We start from the raw sequence: 19,229 nt of genomic DNA on the forward strand, positions 1-19,229 counted from the left end.
ACAGTGAAACCCCGTCTCTACTAAAAAGACAAAAAATGAGCCGGGCGTGGTGGCAGGCGCCTGTAGTCCCAGCGACTCGGGAGGCTGAGACAGGAGAATAGTGTGAAGCCGGGAGGCGGACCTTGCAGTGAGGTGAGATCGCGCCACTGCACTCCAGCCTGGGTGACAGAGCAAGACTCTGTCTCAAAAAAAAAAAAAAAAAAAAAAAAAAAAAAAAAAAATCCATCGTGTGAATATACTAAAATGTGTTTATCCCATTTATCAGCTGATGAACATTTGGGTTGTTTCCAGTTTTAGACTCTGATGGATCGAGCTGTTATAAACATTCATGTACAAGTCTTTGTGTGGGCAGTTTTCATTCTTCTTGGCTATATGCCAAAGAATCATATTGCTACGTTATATATCATATACATATTTGACCTTAAAGTAAACTGCCAGTCTGTTTTCCAAAGCAGTTCTACCATTTTATTTTTTTGAGATGGAGTCTTGCTCTGTCACCCAGGCTGGAGTGCAATGGCACAATCACAGTTCACTGCAGCCTCAAATTTTTGGGTTTAAGCAGTCCCCCCACCTCAGCTTCCAGAATAGCTGGGACTAGAGGTGTGAGCCGCTGTGCCTGGCCATGCTCTATTGTTTTCTTTGCTGTGCAGAAGCTTTTTGTTTGATGTAATCCCATTGGCCTACTTTTGCTTTTGTTGCCTGTGCTTTTGAGGTCCTATCTCAAAAATCCTTGCCTAGGTCAATGTCATGAAGCATTTCTCCTGTGTTTTCTTCTAGTAGTTTTGTAGTTTGAGGTCTTATATTTAAGTCTTTAATCCCTTTTGAGTTAATTTTTGTCATTCTTCTGCATGTAGATATCCACTTTTCCCAGCACCATTTATTGAAGAGACCATCTTTTCCCCAATGTATATTCTTGGCACCTTTGCTGAAAATCAGTTGTGTGGATTTATTTCTGGGTTATCTATACTGTTCCATTGGTCTATGTGTATGTTTTTATGACTGTACCATGCTATTTTGGTTATCATAGCTTTGTAGTATATTTTGAACTCAGGTAGTATGATGCCTCCAGCTTTGTTATTTTTGCTTAGGATTGCTTTGGTTATTTGGGGTCTTTAGTGGTTCCAGACAAAATATTCTGAATATATATATATATATTTTTTTGAGACAGAGTCTCACTTTGTCACCCAAGCTGGAGTGCAGTGGGGCGATCTCAGCTCACTGCAACCTCTGCCTCCCAGGTTCAAGGGATTCTCCTGCCTGAGCCTCCCAAGTAGCTGGGATTACAGGCACCCATCACCACACCTGGCTAATTTTTGTATTTTTAGTAGAGACAGGGTTTCACCACGTTGGCCAGGCTGGTCTGAAATTCTTGACCTCAAGCAATCCACCTGCCTGCCTCAGCCTCCCAACGAGATGGGATTACAGGCGTGAGTCACTGCACCCAGCCAGAATTTTTTTCTTAATAGTACCTTTAGAAGAACCAAAGTTTTAAAATGTGTGCCTGTGGGTGTGATGGAGTTTCGCTACTGTTGCCCAAGCTGGAGTGCAATGGCGTGATCTTGGCTCACTGGAACCTCCGCCTCCTGGGTTTAGGCGATTCTCCTACCTCAGCCTCCCAAGTAGCTGGGATTACAGGCATGTGCCACCATGCCCAGCTAATTTTTGTAATTTTAGTAGAAACAGGATTTCACCATGTTGGCCAGGCTGGCCTCAAACTCCTGACCTCATGTAATCCACCTGTGTTGGCCTCCCAAAGTGCTAGGATTACAGGCGTCAGCCACCAAACCTGGCCCAAAGTTTTAAATTTTGATGAAATCCAATTTATCTTTTTTTTTTTGTTACTGCTTTTTATGTCCTAAGAAATGTTTACCTACCCCAAAGTAACAAATATTTTCTATTTTTTTCTAGATATTTCATTGTTTTAGCTTTTACATTTAGGTTTAGGATCTATTCTTAATTAATTTCACTGTTTCATTCCTGATAATTGGGGATTTATATTTTCTCTATTTTCTTAGTCTTACTAGGGACTTACTATTTTATTTTATTTTATTTTATTTTATTTATTTTTGGAGATGGAGTCTTGCTCTGTCGCCCAGGCTGGAGTACAGTCCCGCAATCTCGGCTCACTGGAACCTCTGCCTCCTGGGTTCAAGCAGTTCTCTGCCTCAGCCTCCTGAGTAGCTGGGATTAGAGGTGCCCACCACCAAGCCCAGCTAATTTTTGTATTTTTAGTAGACACAGGGTTTCACCATGTTGGCCAGGCTGGTCTTCAACTCCTGACCTCGTGATCCACCAGTCTTGGTCTCCCAAAGTGCTGGGATTACAAGTGTGAGCCACTGCGCCCAGCCTCAATTTTATTAACTTATTTCAAGAAACCAACTTTTGGCTTTGCTAATTTTCTCCACTTTTTTGTGTATTTTCTATTTCATTTAGAGGTAGAGCTCAAAGTTCAAAAATATTTTTTTCTTTTTTAATGTGGATATACAGTTCCAGCCCCATTTGTTCAAAGACCTTTTACCCACTTAATTACCTAGGCACTGGCTGGGCGCGGTGGCTCAAGCCTGTAATCCCAGCACTTTGGGAGGCCGAGATGGGCGGATCACGAGGTCAGGAGATCGAGACCATCCTGGGTAACACAGTGAAACTCCGTCTCTACTAAAAATACAAAAACTTAGCCGGGCGAGGTGGCAGGCGCCTGTAGTCCCAGCTACTCGGGAGGCTGAGGCAGGAGAATGGCGTGAACCCGGGAGGCGGAGCTTGCAGTGAGCTGAGATCCGGCCACTGCACTCCAGCCTGGGTGACAGAGCGAGACTCCGTCTCAAAAAAAAAAAAAAAAAAAATTACCTAGGCACTGTCATCAAAAATAATTTGGCCATGTAAGTGTGCGACTACTGCTAAACTCTCTATTCTTTCGTGTTGATATGTTTATCTCAACATCACACTGTCTTGATTTGTGTAGCTTCACAATAAAGCTTGAAATCATATAGAGTTAGTTTTTAAAAACTAGTGTTTTCTGTTTTGTTTTGTTTGTAGAGACAGGGTCTCACTACGTCACCCAGGGTGGTCTGTGGTCTGAAACTCCTGGATTCAAGCGATCCTCTTGCCTCAGCCTCCTAAAGTGCTGGGATTATAGTCATATGCCATGGTACCCAGCCTAGTTTTAAGTGTAGAGGTCTTGCTTATCTTTGGCTAAATTTATTCCTAACAAGGGTTTCATTCTATTATAAGTGGATTCTTTTAAAAATTTCATTTTCCCATTGTTTGTTGCTAGAACATAGAAATATAAGTGGTTTTTGTATGTTCACTTTGTATCCTGTCACCTTGGTAAATACACTTTATTCTAGTGGTTTTTAAAAGATTCTGGCCAGGCACAGTGGTTCACGCCTGTACTCCAAGCACTTTGGCAGGCCAAGGCAAGTGGATTGCTTGAGCTCAGGAGTTCGAGGCCAACCTAAGAAACGTGGCGAAACCCCATCTCTACAAAGTAGTACAAAAAATTAGCCAGGCATGGTGGCACCCACCTGTAGTCCCAGCTACTTCTGATGCTGGAGTGGGAGAATCACCTGAGCCCTAGAGGTAGAGTGAGCCATGATTGCCACTGCACTCCAACTTGGGCAAGAGAGTGAGACCCTATCTCAAAAATAAATAATAAATAAAACATTTTTAAAGGGGTTATTTCATTCAAGTTGTCAAATTTATTTCCATAAAGTTGTTCACAATACTCCTTTTTATCATCTTAATACATAACAATCTAAACTGATATCTACTCTTTCATTACTAATAATTGGTAATTTTTTTTGAGACAAGATCTTGCTCTGTTGCCCTGGAGTACAGTGGCACAATCTCGGCTCACTGCAGCCTCTACCTCCCAGGTCCAAGTGATTCTCATGCCTCAGCCTCCTGAGTAGCTGGGATTACAGGTGGGAGCCATCATGCCTCACTAATTTTTTGTACTTTTAATAGAGAAGGGGTTTCACCATGTTGGTCAGGCTAGTCTTGAATTCCTGGCCTCAAGTAATCCACCAGCCTTGGCCTCCCAAAGTGTTGGAAATACAGGTATGAGCCATCATGCTCGGCCTGTATTTTTTTTTTTTTTTTTTTTTTGAGACAGAGTCTTGCTCTGTCGCCCAGGCTGGGGTGCAGTGGCCGGATCTCAGCTCACTGCAAGCTCCGCCTCCCAGGTTTAGACCATTCTCCGGCCTCAGCCTCCCGAGTAGCTGGGACTACAGGCGCCCGCCACCTCGCCCGGCTAGTTTTTTGTATTTTTTAGTAGAGACGGGGTTTCACCGTGTTAGCCAGGATGGTCTCGATCTCCTGACCTCGTGATCCGCCCGTCTCGGCCTCCCAAAGTGCTGGGATTACAGGCTTGAGCCACCGCGCCCGGCCTGTATTTTTTTTTTTAAATCAGTCTCGATATGGTTTTATCAATTTTATTATTTTTTCAAAGAATCAACTTTTGGCTTTGCTATTTTTCTCTGTTTGTGTGTGTGTGTGTGTGTGTGTGTGTATGTATTTTCTTTCTTTCTTTTTTTTTTTTTGACAGGGTGTTATTCTGTCATTTCAAGCTGGTCTGCAGTGGTGCAATCATGGCTCACTGCAGCCTCTATCTCCCAGGCTCAAGGGTTCCTTCCACCTCAGCCTCCCAAGTAGCTGGGACTACAGGCACGCACCACCACACCAGGCTAATTTTTGTATTTTTTGTGGAGATGGGATCTTGCTATGTTGCCTAAGCTGGTCTCCAACTCCTGAACTCAAGCCATATACCCGCCTCGGCTTCCCAAAACGCTGGGACTATAGGCATGAGTCACCATGCCCAGCCTCCAAAATTCACAATTTTAAAGTGTAAAATTCAGTGATTTTTAGTGTATTCACTATGTTGTGCAACCATTACCACTGTCTAATTCTGTAATACATTCATCACCCCAGAAAGAAAGCCTGTGTTTAATGGCAGTCAGTTCCAATTCCTCCCTGACAACCACTAATCTGCTTTCTGTTTATATGGATCTGTCTATTCTAAAATTTTTATTTTTATAATTAATTTTTTTTTATTTTTATAATTAATTTTTTACAATTTTTTTGAGGCAGGGTCTCACTTTGTTGCCCAAGCTGGAGTGCCGTGGTGCTTATTGCAGTCTTGGCCTCCTGGCTCAAGGAATCTCATGCCTCAAGATTACAGGTGTACGTCACCACGCCTGGCTAATTTTTTATTTTTTGTAGAGAGGATCTCATTATGTTGCCCCCGCTGATCTCCTGGGCTCAAGCAATCCTCCCACTTCAGACTCCCAAAGTGCTGGGATTACAGGCATGAGCCACCATACCCAGCCCTGAAAATTTCATATAAATGGAATCATTTTGTGTCTGCTTTCCTTCACTTAGCATAAGGTTTTCAAGGTTTATCCATCTTGTAGCATATAACCACTTCATTCTTTTTCATGGCTGAATAATATTCCATTATAGGGATATACCACATTTTGTTTATTCATTCATCTGTGAATAGACAGTTGGATTGCTTCCAGTTTTTGGCTAACACTGTTATGAACGTGTTTTTTATTATCCTGCGTATATACTAGGGAGTAGAACTGCTGGGTCATATGGTAATTCTATTTAGTTTTTTGAGAAACTGCCAAACTTCTTACAGCTTCTTAAGGTAGAAACACAGAATTATTAATTTAAACCTTTCCACCGGGCATGGTGGCTCATGCCTGTAATCCCAGCACTTTGGGAAGCCGAGGTGGGTGGATCACTTGAGGCCAGGAGTTTGAGGCATGAGAATCACTTGAACCTGGGAGGCAGAGGTTGCGGTGAACCGAGATCGCACCACTGCACTCCAGTGTCCCACTCTGTCCCTCCGACCCCCCCAAAAAAATTTAAACCTTTCTCTTTTCTCATATAGATACTTTATAAACTTTCCTTTAAGTACTTCTTTAGCTGCACCACACATATTTTGATATTCTATGCCTTCATATGCTTCAGTTTGAAATATTTTCTCATTTGTGTTTTCTTCTTTGATTAATTAGTTATACAGAATTTTTTTTTTTTTTTTTTTTTTTTTTTTTTTTTTTTTTTTTTTTTTTGAGACAGAGTTTCACTCTTGTCACCCAGGCTGGAGTGCAATGGCATGTTCTCAGCTCACTGCAACCTCCACCTCTTGGGTTCAAGTGATTCTCCTGCCTCAGCCTCTTGAGTAGCTGGGACTACAGGTATGTGCCACCATGCCTGGCAAATTTTATTTTCTGTAGAAACAGGATCTCGCTATATTGCCCAGGCTGGTCTCAAACTCCTGGCCTCAAGCAATCCTCCCTCCTCGGCCTCCCAAAGTGCTGGGATTACAGGTGTAAGCCACCATACCTGGCCTAAAAATAGATTCTTTAGAAATATATTCTTTGATTTTTTTTTTTTTTTTTGAGATGGAGTCTCGCTCTGTCGCCCAGACTGGAGTGCAGTGGCCGGATCTCAGCTCACTGCAAGCTCCGCCTCCCGGGTTTACACTATTCTCCTGCCTCAGCCTCCTGTGTAGCTGGGACTACAGGCGCCCGCCACCTCGCCCAGCTAGTTTTTTGTATTTTTTAGTAGAGTCGGGGTTTCACCGTGTTAGCCAGGATGGTCTCGATCTCCTGACCTCGTGATCCGCCCGTCTCGGCCTCCCAAAGTGCTGGGATTACAGGCTTGAGCCACCGCGCCCGGCCATATTCTTTAATTTCTAAACATTTGGGGATTTTCTAGATATGTTACTATTAATATTATTTGTCTCTAATTTAATTTCATTGTGATCAGATGATCAGAGAGTATATATTCTGTAAGGTTGTTTGGGGTTTTTTCTTTTTATTCTTTTTTTTTTTTTTAATAGAGATAGGGTCTCACTCTTTAACCATGCTGGAGTGCAGTGGCACAATCATACTCACTGCAGCATCCAACTCCTTGGGCTCAATCTTCCCACTTCAGTCTCCCAAGTAGCTGGGACTACAGGCACATGCTACCATGCTCAGCTAAGTTTTTTACTTTTTATGGAGATGGGGTCTATCTATTTATTATGTTGCCTGGGTTGGTCTTGAATTTCTGGCCTTAAGCAATAGATTTTAATCTTTAGAAGTATACTGAGACTTATCTTATGGCCCAGATATAATCTAGCTTGGCTAATGTTCTATGTGTGCTTGAAAAAAATGTAATCCCAGCACTTTGGGAGGCTGAAGTGGGTGGATCACCTGCAGTTATTTGGTGGAGTTTCTTGAATGTCAACTATATCAAATTGGTTGATGGTATTGTTCAGGTTTTCTATATGCAGCTGCTTTTTTGTCTAGTTGTTCTCTCAATTACCAAAAGAAGGTTTTCTTTTTTATGAGATGGAGTTTCACTCTTGTCCCCCAGGCTGGAGTGCGATGGCACAGTCTTGGCTCACTGCAACCTCTGCCTCTGGGATTCAAGCAATTCTCCTGCCTCAGCCCCCCGCCCCAAGTAGCTGGGATTACAGTCACCTGCCACCACGCCTGACTAATTTTTGTATTTTTCACAGAGACGGATTTTTACCATGTTGGCCAGGCTGGTCTAGAACTCCTGACCTCAGGTGATACACCTGCTCTGGCCTCCCGAAGTGCTGGGATTACAGGCATGAGCCACTGCACCCAGCCCAAAAGGTTTTCAAATCTCTGACAATTGTGCATTTGTTGGTTACTTATTTATTTATTTAGAGACGGAGTCTCACTCTGTTGCCCAGGCTGGAGTGCATTGGTGCAATCTTGGCTCACTGCAACCTCTGCCTCCCAGGTTCAAGCGATTCTCCTGCCTCAACCTCCCAAGTAGCTGGGATTACAGGCTCACTGCAACCTCTGCCTCCCAGGTTCAAGCAATTATCCTGCCTCAGCTTCCTGAGTTGCTGGGATTACAGGTGCCCACCACCATGCCTGGCTAATTTCTTTGTATATTTAGTAAAGATGGGGTTTCACCATGTTGGCCAGGCTGGTTTTGAACTCCTGACCTCAAGTGAGCTGCCTGCCTTGGCCTCCCGAAGTGCTGAGATTACAGGTGTGAGTCACTGCACTGGCCTTTTTTTGTATTTTTACTAGACACAGGGTTTCACCATGTTGGCAAGGGTGGTCTCAAACTCCTGGCCTCAAGTGAGCCACTTGCCTCAGCCTTCCAAATTGCTGGGATTACAGCCACTGCACCCAGCTGATTTTTCATATTTTTTTGTAGAGATGGTTTTTATTTTTATTTTATTTTTATTTTTTATTTTTTGAGACAGAGTCTCGCTCTGTGGCCCAGGCTGGATGGAGTGCAGTGGCACCATCTTGAGTCACTGCAACCTCTGCCTTCCGGGTTCCAGCGATTCTCCTGCCTCAGCCTCCCAAGGAGCTGGGATTACAGGTGTGTGTCACCATGCCTGGCTAATTTTTGTATTTTTAGTAGAGACGGGGTTTCACCACGTTGGCCAGGCTGGTCTCAAACTCCTGACCTCAGGTGATCCGCCCACCTCAGCCTCCCAAAGTGCTGGGATTACAGGCACGAGCCACCGTGCTCAGCCGGAGATGGAGTTTTGAGGGAAGATCTTTTGAGCCTGGGAGCCCAGGAGGTTGAAGTGCAGTGAGCCGAGATCGCACCACTACATTCTGGCCTGGGTGAGAGTGAAACCTTGTCTCAAAAAAAGAAAAGAAAAGAAAAAAAAATTGTAAGAGTAAGTATATTTGCTATTAAGTGGAAATGGATCATCATAAAGGTCTTTATCCTCATTGCCTTCATGTTGAGTAGGCTGAGGAAGAGGAATGGTTGGTCTTGCTATCTCAGGGGCAGCAGAGGCAAAAGAGGTGGAAGGGCAGGCGGGAGAGGCAGGCACACTCTGGTGTAACTTTACGGAAATACATTGTAACTTCTGTCTGACATTTTTGCTTTTTCATTTCTCTAAAAATGTTTCTATATAGCAGCAGTCCCAACCTTTTGGGCACCAGGGACTGGTTTTATGGAAGACCTTTTTCCCATAGATGGGGTTAAGGGGGTGGTTTCGGGATGATTCAAGCACTTTATATTTATTGTGTGCTTTATTTCTATTATTATTATATTGTAACACACAATGAAATGATTATACAGCTCACCCTAAGGTGGAATCAGTAGGAGCCCTGAGCTTGTTTTCTTGCAACTAGATGGTCCTTTCTGGGGTGAGAGAAGACAGTGACAGATCACCAGGCATGAGATTCTCATAAGGAGCTGGCAACCCAGATCCCTCACACACACAGTTCACAATGGGGTTTGCTCTCCTATGATCTGACAAGAGGTGGTGCTTACATGGGAATGCAAGTGACGGGGAAGAGATGTAGATGCAGATGAAGCTTGTGTTTGCCTGCTCACCCGTCACTCACCTCCTGCTGTATGGCCTGGTGCCGGTGGCCTGAGGGCTGGGGACCCCTGCTATATGGTATTAATCCTTCTTCCACTGTTTGATTGAGTTTCAGTGCCTGCATCGCAGAAGGGTCCATGTCATAAAAGATGTCAAAAGTGGTCTTGAATAATCAGAACCCTTCTCCCAGACTGTCTAATGTTAATTGTTTTCTGCCACTGCTGCTTCTACATCTTCTTCTTCATCTGGCACAGGTTCAGAAGCACTCATCTCTATCATGTCATCTTCTGTTAATTTGTCTTGGGTGGTGTCTATTAAACTCTTCGATTCCCCTGAGATCCATATCAAACCCTTCACCCCATCTTTTTTGCCATATCCACAATCTTTTTCATGATTTCCTTGCTTGGCTTTATCATCAATCCTGTGAAATCATGCATAACATCTGGATGCAGTATTCTCCAGTAGGAATTTATTGTTTCAGGCTTGATGGTTTTCATGGCTTTTTCCATAATAATGATGGCATCTTCAGTGGTACAATCCTTCCAGACTTCCACAATGTTCTATCAGGGTTCGCTTCCATAGAGTTGACAGTCCTTTCCATAGAGTACCATGTATATGTGTAATGAGTCTTTAAGGTCCTTATGATCCCCTGATCTAGAGGCTGAATTAGAGACAGTGTGTTTGGAGACAAGTAGACCACTTTGACACCTTCGGTATTGAACTGATGGGGTTCAATGCCAAGGGCATTGTCCAATAACAAGAGAATTTTAAAAGGCAAAACCAGGCCAGGTGTAGTGGCTCTCCCCTGTAATCCCAGCACTTTGGGAGGCCGAGGCGGCCACATCACTTGAGGTCAGGGGTCTGAGACCAGCCTGGCCAACATGGTGAAACCCTGTCTCTACTAAAAATACAAAAATTAGCTGGGCATAGTGGTGTGTGCCTGTAATCCCAGTTACTTAGGAGGCTGAGGCAGGAAAATCGCTTGAACCCAGGAGGCGGAGGCTGCAGTGAGCTGAGATCACACTACTGCATTCCAGCCTGGGTGACAGAGTGGGACTCCATCTCAAAAAACAACAAAAAAAGGCAATCCCCTTACTGACAAGGTACGTCCTGACTTCAGGGACAAAGTATCAATGAAATCGATCCAGAAAAAGGGTGCTTGTCCAGGCTTTCTTGTTGTACAACCAAAAAATTGGCAGCTGGTGTTTTTCTTTCCCTTCGGCTTGGGGGTTAGCAGATTTATAGATAAGGGCAGCCTTCATAATAAACCTGACTGCATTTGCACAAAACAGTAGAGTTGGTTTATCTTTTCTTTCCTTAAATCCTACTGCTCACTTCTCTTCCTTACTAATAGAGGTCTTTTGTGGTTTTCTGTTTTCTTCTGCATTAAAAACCTGTCCAGGCAGGTACTTTTCTCCTCTTTTCTTTCTTTTTTGAGACAAAGTCTCACTCCCATTGCCCAGGCTGGAGTACAGTGGCACAATCACAGCTCACTGTAGCCTCAACCTCCTGGACTCAGCTGATCCTCCCACCTCAGCCTCCTGAGTAGCTGGGACTACAGGCATTTGCCACCACGCCTGGTGATTTTTTTTTTTTTTTTTTGAGACAGTCTCGCTCTGTTGCCCAGGCTGGAGTGCCGTGGCACGATCTTAGCTCACTTAGCTCCGCCTCCCAGGTTCACGCTGTTCTCCTGCCTCAGCCTCCCAAGTAGCTGGGACTACAGTCGCCCGCCACCACGCCCAGCTAATTTTTCGTATTTTCAGTAGAGATGGGGTTTCGCCATGTTGGCCAGGATGGTCTCCATCTCCTGACCTCGTGATCCGCCCGCCTCGGCCTCCCAAAGTGCTGGGATTACAGGCGTGAGCCACCGCGACCGGCCTTTTTTTTTTTCTTTTTTTGTTTTTAGTAGAGATGGGGTTTCACCATATTGCTCAGGCTGGTCTTGAACTCCTGAACTCAAGCAATCCACCCACTTCGGCCTCCCAAAGTGCTGGGATTAGAGGTGTGGGCCACCGCGCTGGGCCTCAATTATTTTCTTATTGGCATCTCAGAACTCATCTTTTGTCTCTTGGTAAGTAAAAGCTGCTTTTCCTGTTATCTTGACTTTTTTTTTTTCTTTTTCTTTTGAGGCAGAATCTCACTCTCATCACTCAGGCTGGAGTGCGGTGGCACCAACACAGCTCACTGCAGCCTCGACCTCTGGGCTTAGGTGATTCTCCTACCTCAGCCTCCCAAGTAGCTGGGACTATAGGTGCATGCCACCATGCCTGACTAATTTTTAGTACTTTTAGCAGAAATAGGGTTTTGCCATGTTTCCCAGGCTAGTCTCAAACTTCTGGGCTCAAGCAGTCCTCCCATCTTGGCCCCCCAAAGTGCTAGATTATAGGCATGAGTCACCGCACCCAGCCTCTCTTGACATTTTTAAAGCCAAACCTCTTTCTAAAACTACCAAACCATCCTTTGATGGCATTAAATTCTCTAGCGTTAGATCCCTCACCTTCCTTTTGCTTTGTCATGTAATGATTTCACTTTTTCTCAAATCACATTAGAGTCCACATGTACTCCTTTCTTATAGCAATCCTGCACCCACATAAAAGCTGCATTTTCAATATGACATAAAAAGGTATTTTGCAAAAAGTGCAAGATTTTCACACCTCCTGGTATAGCTTCACCGATTTCCTCTTTTTTTTTTTTTTTTTAACAATAGTCCTTACACTGGATTCATCTATCTTGAAATAGTGGACAACCACAGGTACAGACCTCAATCTGTGGAACATATCAAGCAACTCAGATTTTTCTTGAAATGTCATAACTTTTCTCTGCTTCCTGGAGTGCTCCCAGCATTAATAGTGGCACTTCACTTGGGTCCTATGCCGAAATTCAAGGTGGTATTGCACGAGACAATGAAAACTCCATGAGAACTGCAAGAGATCACCTTTTTACTGCAATAGGCAAGTTACTAGAGGGCAAACTGCTCATGCAGAGATGATTAGTGTCACAGCATTTTAAGTGGATACTCGAAACAACTGAACTCAATGCAATAGCAACAGAAGGTGGTTATAAAATTATTACAGTAATACAGTATGTACTAATTTTATGCAGTTATGATTTAATACGGCATCGAAATTTTTCTTTTTTTTTTTTTGAGACAGGGTCTCCCTCTGTCACTCAGGCTGGAGTGCAGTGGCATGATCACGGGTCACTGCAATTTTGACGTGGGCTCAAGCGATTCTCTCACCTCAATCTCCCAAGTAACAGGGACTACAGGTGTGTACCACTATGCCCAGTTAATTTTTTCGGCCGGGCGCGGTGGCTCAAGCCTGTAATCCCAGCACTTTGGGAGGCCGAGACGGGCGGATCACGAGGTCAGGAGTTCGAGACCATCCTGGCTAACACGGTGAAACCCCGTCTCTACTAAAAAATACAAAAAACTAGCCGGGCGAGGTGGTGGGCGCCTGTAGTCCCGGCTACTCGGGAGGCTGAGGCAGGAGAATGGCGTAAAAACCCGGGAGGCGGAGCTTGCAGTGAGCTGAGATCCGGCCACTGCACTCCACCCTGGGTGACATAGCGAGACTCCGTCTCAAAAAAAAAAAAAAAAAAAAAAATTTTTTTCAACAATTTTTTTGTAGAGACAGGGTCTGGCTATGTTGCCCAGACTGTAGTGCAGTGGCATGATCACAGCTCACTGTAACCTCAAATTCCTGGGCTCAAGTGATCCTCCTGCCTCACCTTCCTGAGTAGCTAGGACAGTATGCACGTGCCTCAAGTGATCCTCCCATCTTGGCCTCCCAAAGTGCTCTGATTACAGGTCTTGGCCACCTCATCCAGCCAATTTTAACTTCTTGTAATAGATTTATCTATATTTCATTGTAGTAAATGATTAAACAGACTAGTATCTATATTTGGTGCATTCATGACATACCGAACTTTCTCTTAATTTTTCAATATTTCTAGGCTATGTGGTTGGTTTGTACATTTTTCAAATTGTTGCAAATTTCTAAAAAAAAATTCCAATGTATTTATTGAAAAAAACTGGCTGGGCATGATGGCTCATGCCTGTAATCCCAGCACTTTGGGAGGCCAAAGCAGGTGGATCACGAGGTCAGGAGTTCAAGACCAGCCTGGCCAAGATGGTGAAACCCCATCTTTACTAAAAATACAAAAAAATTAGCCAGGCGTAGTGGCAGGTGCTTGTAATCCCAGCTGCTTGGGAGGCTGGGGCAGAGAATTGCCTGAACCCGGGAGGCAGAGGTTGCAGTGAGCCAAGATCACACCAGTGCACTCTAGACTGGGTGACAGAGCAAGACTCCGTCAAAAAAAAAAAAAAAAAAAAAAAGCAAGAAAGAAGGAAAAAGAAAGAAAGGAGAAAGGAAAGGAGAAAGGAAAGGAAAGGAGAGGAGAAAGGAAAGGAAAGGAGAAAGGAAAGAGAGGAGAAAGGAGAGGAGAGGAGAAAGGAGAGAAGAGGGGAGGGGAGGGGAGAGGAGGGGAGGGGAGGGGAGGGAACAAACAAACTTGTGTGGATCCAGGCAGTTCAAACCCATGCTGTTCAAGGGTCAACTGTATATTTCTTTTAGATACTATATAGTTGGATCTTGATTTTTTTAAAGACAGTCTCACTCTGTCACCCAGGCTGCTGTCTTTTAGTTGGAGTGTTAAATTGGAGTGTTTATATTGAAAGTAGTTATTAATATGGCTAGGCATAGGTCTACATTAGTTTGCTGGAGTTGTACTGTGGTCTGAATGTGTCCCCAAAATTGATGTGTTGAAAGCTCAGTCCCCAACGCAATAATATTAGAAGGTGGGGTCTTTTTTTTTTTTTTTTTTTTTTTTTGAGATGGAGTCTTGCTCTGTCGCCCAGGCTGGAGTGCAGTGGCACGATCTCAGCTCCTTACAACCTCCATCTCCCAGGTTAAAGCAATTCTCCTCCTTCAGCCTCCTGAGTAGCTGGGATTACAGGTATGCACCACTACGCTTGGCTAATTTTTGTATTTTTAGTACAGACAGGGTTTCACTAAGTTGGCCAGGCTGGTCTTGAACTCCTGATCTCAGGTGTTCTGACTGCCTCGGCCTCCCGAAGTGTTAGGACTACAGGTGTGAAACACCATGCTCGGCCTAGAAGGTGGGGTCCTTTAAGATGTTTTTAGATCATGAAGACTCCGCCCTCATGAATGGATTAATATCACTATGAAGAGGGCTTGTGGGAGTGGGTTCACTCTCTCTTGCCCTTCTGCTTTTCTGCCGTGTAAAGACACAGAGTTCATTCTCTCTTGTTCTTGTGCCTTCTGCCATGTGAGGATGCAATCAGAAGACTTGGATGCTTTTGGAACTATGAGAGAATAAATTTCTGTTCTTTATAAATTATCCAGTCTCAGATATTCTGTTATAGCATCACACAACAGACTAAGACAGGTTGCCATAACAAAGAACCACAGATTGGGTAGCTTAAACAACAGAAATTTATTTTCTCACAGTTCTGGGGGCTAGAAGTCTGAGATCAAGGTGTTGAGATGGTTGATTCCTTTTGGGGGCCATGAGAAAAGGATCTGTTCTAGGTTCTATTCTCTCCCCTCTGCTTGTAGATGGCTGTCTCCACATCATCTTTCCTCTGTTATGTGTCTATGTCTGAATTTTCTCTTATGAGGACACCAGTCATAGAGGAGTAGGGTCCACCCTAAGACCTCATTTTAACTTAAAACCTCTGTAGGCCAGGTGCGGTGGCTCAAGCCGATAATCCCAGTACTTTGGGAGGCCGAGGCAGGTGGGTTATCTGGGGTCAGGAGTTCGAGACCAGCCTGGCCGACACGGAGAAACTCCATCTCTACTAAAAATACAAAATATCACCAGGTGTGGTGGTGTGTGCCTGTAGTCCCAGCTACTTGGGAGGTTGAGGCAGGAGAATTGCTTGAACCCAGGAGCTGGAGGGTGCAGCGAGCCAAGATCGTGCCATTGCACTCCAGCCTGGGTGATACAGCAGGACTCCATCCAAAAAAAAAAAAAAAAAAAACACCTCTGTACAGATTCTATCTGTAATCCCAGCACTATGGAAGGCTGCGGGGGGTGGGGGGGGGTGGCGGATCACGAGGTCATGAGTTCGAGACCAGCCTGGCCAACGCAATGAAACCCCGTCTTTACTAAAAATACAAAAATTAGCCAGGTGTAGTGGTCTGTGCCTGCAGCCCCAGCTACTCAAGAGGCTGAGGCAGGAGAATAGCTTGAACCCGGGAGGCGGAGGTTGCAGTGAGCCAAGACCATACCATTACACTTCGGCCTGGGTGACAGAGTGAGACTCCATCTCAAAAAAAAAAAAAAAATTCTGGCCGGGCGCAGTGGCTCACGCCTGTAATCCCAGCACTTTGGAAGGCTAAGTTGGGCGGATCATGAGGTCAGGAGATCGAGACCATCCTGGCTAACACTGTGAAACCCCGTCTCTACTAAAAAAACAAAAAAATTAGCTGGGCGTGGTGGCGGGTGCCTGTAATCCCAGTTACTCGGGAGGCTGAGGCAGGAGAATGGCATGAACCCAGGAGGTGGAGCTTGCAGTGAGCCGAGATCACGCCACTGTACTTAAGCCTGGGCGACAGAGCAAGAAACCGTCTCAAAAAAAAAAAAAAAAAAAATTTCTATCTGTAAATATTAGGATTACTTGAGCCCATGAGTTTGAGGCAGTAGTATGCATGGCTGCGCCTGTGAATAGCCACTGCACTCCAGCCTGGGCAACATAGCAAGACCCTGTCTCTAAAATTAAATAAATAAATAAATAAATATTACAAACACAATGAAATAAATAAATTAGGCAAGGATTATTAACACTAAGGCCAATGGCTGATAGATTGTTGGGGAACAGCATATTCACATGGTCTCAACTTACCACCCAACAAGTTATTTATTTTTACATGTGGAAAAGAGCTCCCTCTCAATAGAGAGATCTAGCAGATACCATCTTAACCGAGTAAATAAACTTAGTATCGACTGGGCGCAGTGGCTCATGCCTGTAATCCTAACACTTTGGGAGCCCATGGCAGGCAGATCACCTGAGGTTTGGGGTTCAAGACCAGCCTAGCCAACATGGCAAAACGCTGTCTCTACTAAAAATACAAAAATTAGCTGGGCATGGTGGCACATGCCTGTAATCCCAGCTACTAGGGAGGCTGAAGCAGGAGAATCACTTGAACCCAGGAGGCAGAGGTTGCAGTGAGCGGAAACCGTGCCACTGCACTCCAGCCTGGGTGACAGAGTGAAACTCTGCCTCAAAAGAAAAAATAAAAATAAAAAGTAAAATAAACTCAGTATCATCAATAATGGGATAAGGCAACATTACATGACTAAAGTAATGCAACGAATAGGAAGAACATGTTATACAATATCCTTAGTATTCTTGTAGTGTTATGTAGTATTCTTGCAAAAAGGCTTACTGTGAATCTAATTATAAAGAAACATTCAAAGAGACCCAAATTGAAGGATATCCTACAAGACAATTTGGATTCTTCAAAAATGTCAATGTCATGAAAAACAAAAAGACAGGAAGACCATTCTAAATTAAGAAAGAATCAAGAGACATGACAACCAAATACAATCAGTGATCCCTCATTCAATCCTGAATCAGATATTTTTTTAAAGCTGTAATGGAAAACATAGGGATATTTAGAGAAATGTAATTATGATCTGTAGTCTAGATAATAATATTGCATTTTTATTTCTTGGTCACTTTGTAAAACAGGTGGCAGTTTCTCAGAAAGTTAACGGAATTGCCATATTATCCAGCAATTCCACTCTTAGTATGTACCCTAAAGAATTAAAAGCAGTGATTCCAATACTAGTAAACCAATGTTCATGGTGGCATATTCACAACAGCCAAAGGCTAAAACATTCCAAATGTCTATCAGTAAACAAAATGTGGTCTATCCATATAGGAGAATATTATTCAGCCTTAAAAAAAGACTGAAATTCTGAACATGTGCTACAACATGGCTGAACCTTAAAAACAATATGCTAAGTGAAGTAAGCCACACATCAAAGGACAAATAATGTGTGTCTCAACTTATATGAGGTAATTAAAAGAGGCAAATTCACAGACAGAAAGTAAAACTGAAGTTACCAGGGGGAATGGGGAGCTATCATTCAATGGGTACAGTTTCTGTTGGTGATGATGAAGAAGTTCTGGAAATGGATAGTGGTCACGGTTACACAACACTGTGAATGTACGTAATGCCACAACTATATACTTTAAAATAGCCAAATAGTAAATTTTATGTATATTTTACCACATTTTTATTTTTTGTTGTGTTTTAGAGACAGTGTCTCACTCTGTCATCTAGGCTGGAGTGCAGCAGTGCAATCATGGTTCACTGCAGCCTCTCAAACTTTTGGGCTCAAGCCATCCTCTTGTCTCAGTCCCCTGAGTAGTTGGGACTATAGGCACACACCAGTATGCCCAGTTAAAAAATTTTTTTTTTTTTTGAGATGGAATCTCTCTCTGTCGCCCAGGCTGGAGTGCAGTGGCACGATCTCGGCTCACTGCAACCTCTGCCTCCCAGGTTCAAGCGATTCTCCTGCCTCAGCCTCCCAAGTAGCTGGGATTACAAGTGCTTGCCACCATGCCAGGCTAATTTTTGTATTTTTAGTAGAGACGGGGTTGCACCATGTTGGCCAGGCTGGTCTCAAACTCCTGACTTCATGATCCACCCACCTCGGCCTCCCAAAGTGCTGGGATTACAGGTGTGAGCCACCGCGCCTGGCATGCCCAGTTAATTTTTAACTTTTTTTTTTTTTTTTTTTAACAGATAGGGTCTCACTCTGTCGCTAAGGCTGGAGTGCAGTGGCAAGAACATTGCTCACTGTAGCCTCAGCCTCCTAGGCTCAAGTGCTCTTCCTGCCTTGGCCTCCCAAACTGCTGGGATTATAGGCATGAGCTACCATGCCTGGCCTAATAATCACATTATTATCTTTTTTTTTTTTTTTTTTGAGACAGGGTCTCACTTTGTCACCCAGGCTGATTTTTAAATATTTTTGTAGAGATGGGAATCTCACTATGTTGTCCAGGCTAGTCTTGAATCCTGGCCTTAAGCGGTCCTCCCACCTTGGCCTCCCAAAGTGCTGGGATTACAGGCATGAGCCACCACACTCAGTCCCAGATTTTTTTTTTTTTTTTTTTTTTTTAAGAAAAGACTGGCCAGGCGCAGTGGCTCATGCCTTTAATCCCAGCACTTTGGGAGGCCAGGGCAGGCAGATCACAAGGTCAAGAGATTGAGACCATCCTGGCCAACATGGTGAAACCCCATCTCCACTAAAAATACAAACATTAGCTGGGCATGGGGTTGCACGCCTGTAGTCCCAGCTACTTGGGAGGCTGACGCAGGAGAATTGCTTGAACCCAGAAGGTGGAGGATGCAGTGAGCCAAGGTCGTACCACTACACTCCAGCCTGGTGACAAAGTGAGACTCAGTCTCAACAAAAAAAGGAAAAGAAAAGATTGTGGTTATGCAGGATGATGTCCTTATTATGAGGAGATACAGACCAAAATATTTAGGGGTAAAGTGTCATAATGCCCGCAACTTATTTTCAGTTGGTCCAGGATAAAAAGAGAGAGAAAAGAAAGAAACATGGCAATAACAACTGGCGAATCCAGGTGTAGGTTACATAGCTGTTCACTGTACTATTCTTTCAACTTCTCTGCACTGACATTTTTCAAAATAAAAAGTGCTCAAAAAATATTTTTAAATGGAGAGATGAATGGTGGAAGGAACCCTCCCAGATAGAAAGATAAGCATAAGCAAAGGTGAAGAGGCAGAAAAAGTGTTTTTGAGAAACAGTTGGTAGTCTAGTGTGATGACAGTGAACGGTACATACTAAGATGTTCTGGGAGAGAAAGCCAGAAACGTAGGCTGGCATCAGATTGATAAAAGCC

The 19,229-nt window shown here is 43.9% G+C and overlaps 1 protein-coding gene across 14 annotated transcripts in view; it reads right to left on the bottom strand.

Moving 5' to 3' along the window:
- Nucleotides 1–19,229, bottom strand: part of LOC105469673 (RAD9 checkpoint clamp component A) — an 81,806-nt gene that overhangs the window by 56,020 nt on the left and 6,557 nt on the right. Inside the window, exon 3 of one of the 14 annotated variants that reach the window (XM_071074188.1) lies at nt 9,348–9,986. The exons of the other annotated variants lie outside the window; for them this stretch is intronic. The gene's annotated coding sequence lies outside the window, so the exon portion shown is untranslated. The remainder of the gene's footprint in view (nt 1–9,347; nt 9,987–19,229) is intronic. 14 annotated transcript variants of the gene reach the window in all.

This window comes from Macaca nemestrina, chromosome 12, assembly GCF_043159975.1.
Source record: "Macaca nemestrina isolate mMacNem1 chromosome 12, mMacNem.hap1, whole genome shotgun sequence".
NCBI classification, from domain to species: Eukaryota; Metazoa; Chordata; class Mammalia; order Primates; family Cercopithecidae; genus Macaca; species Macaca nemestrina.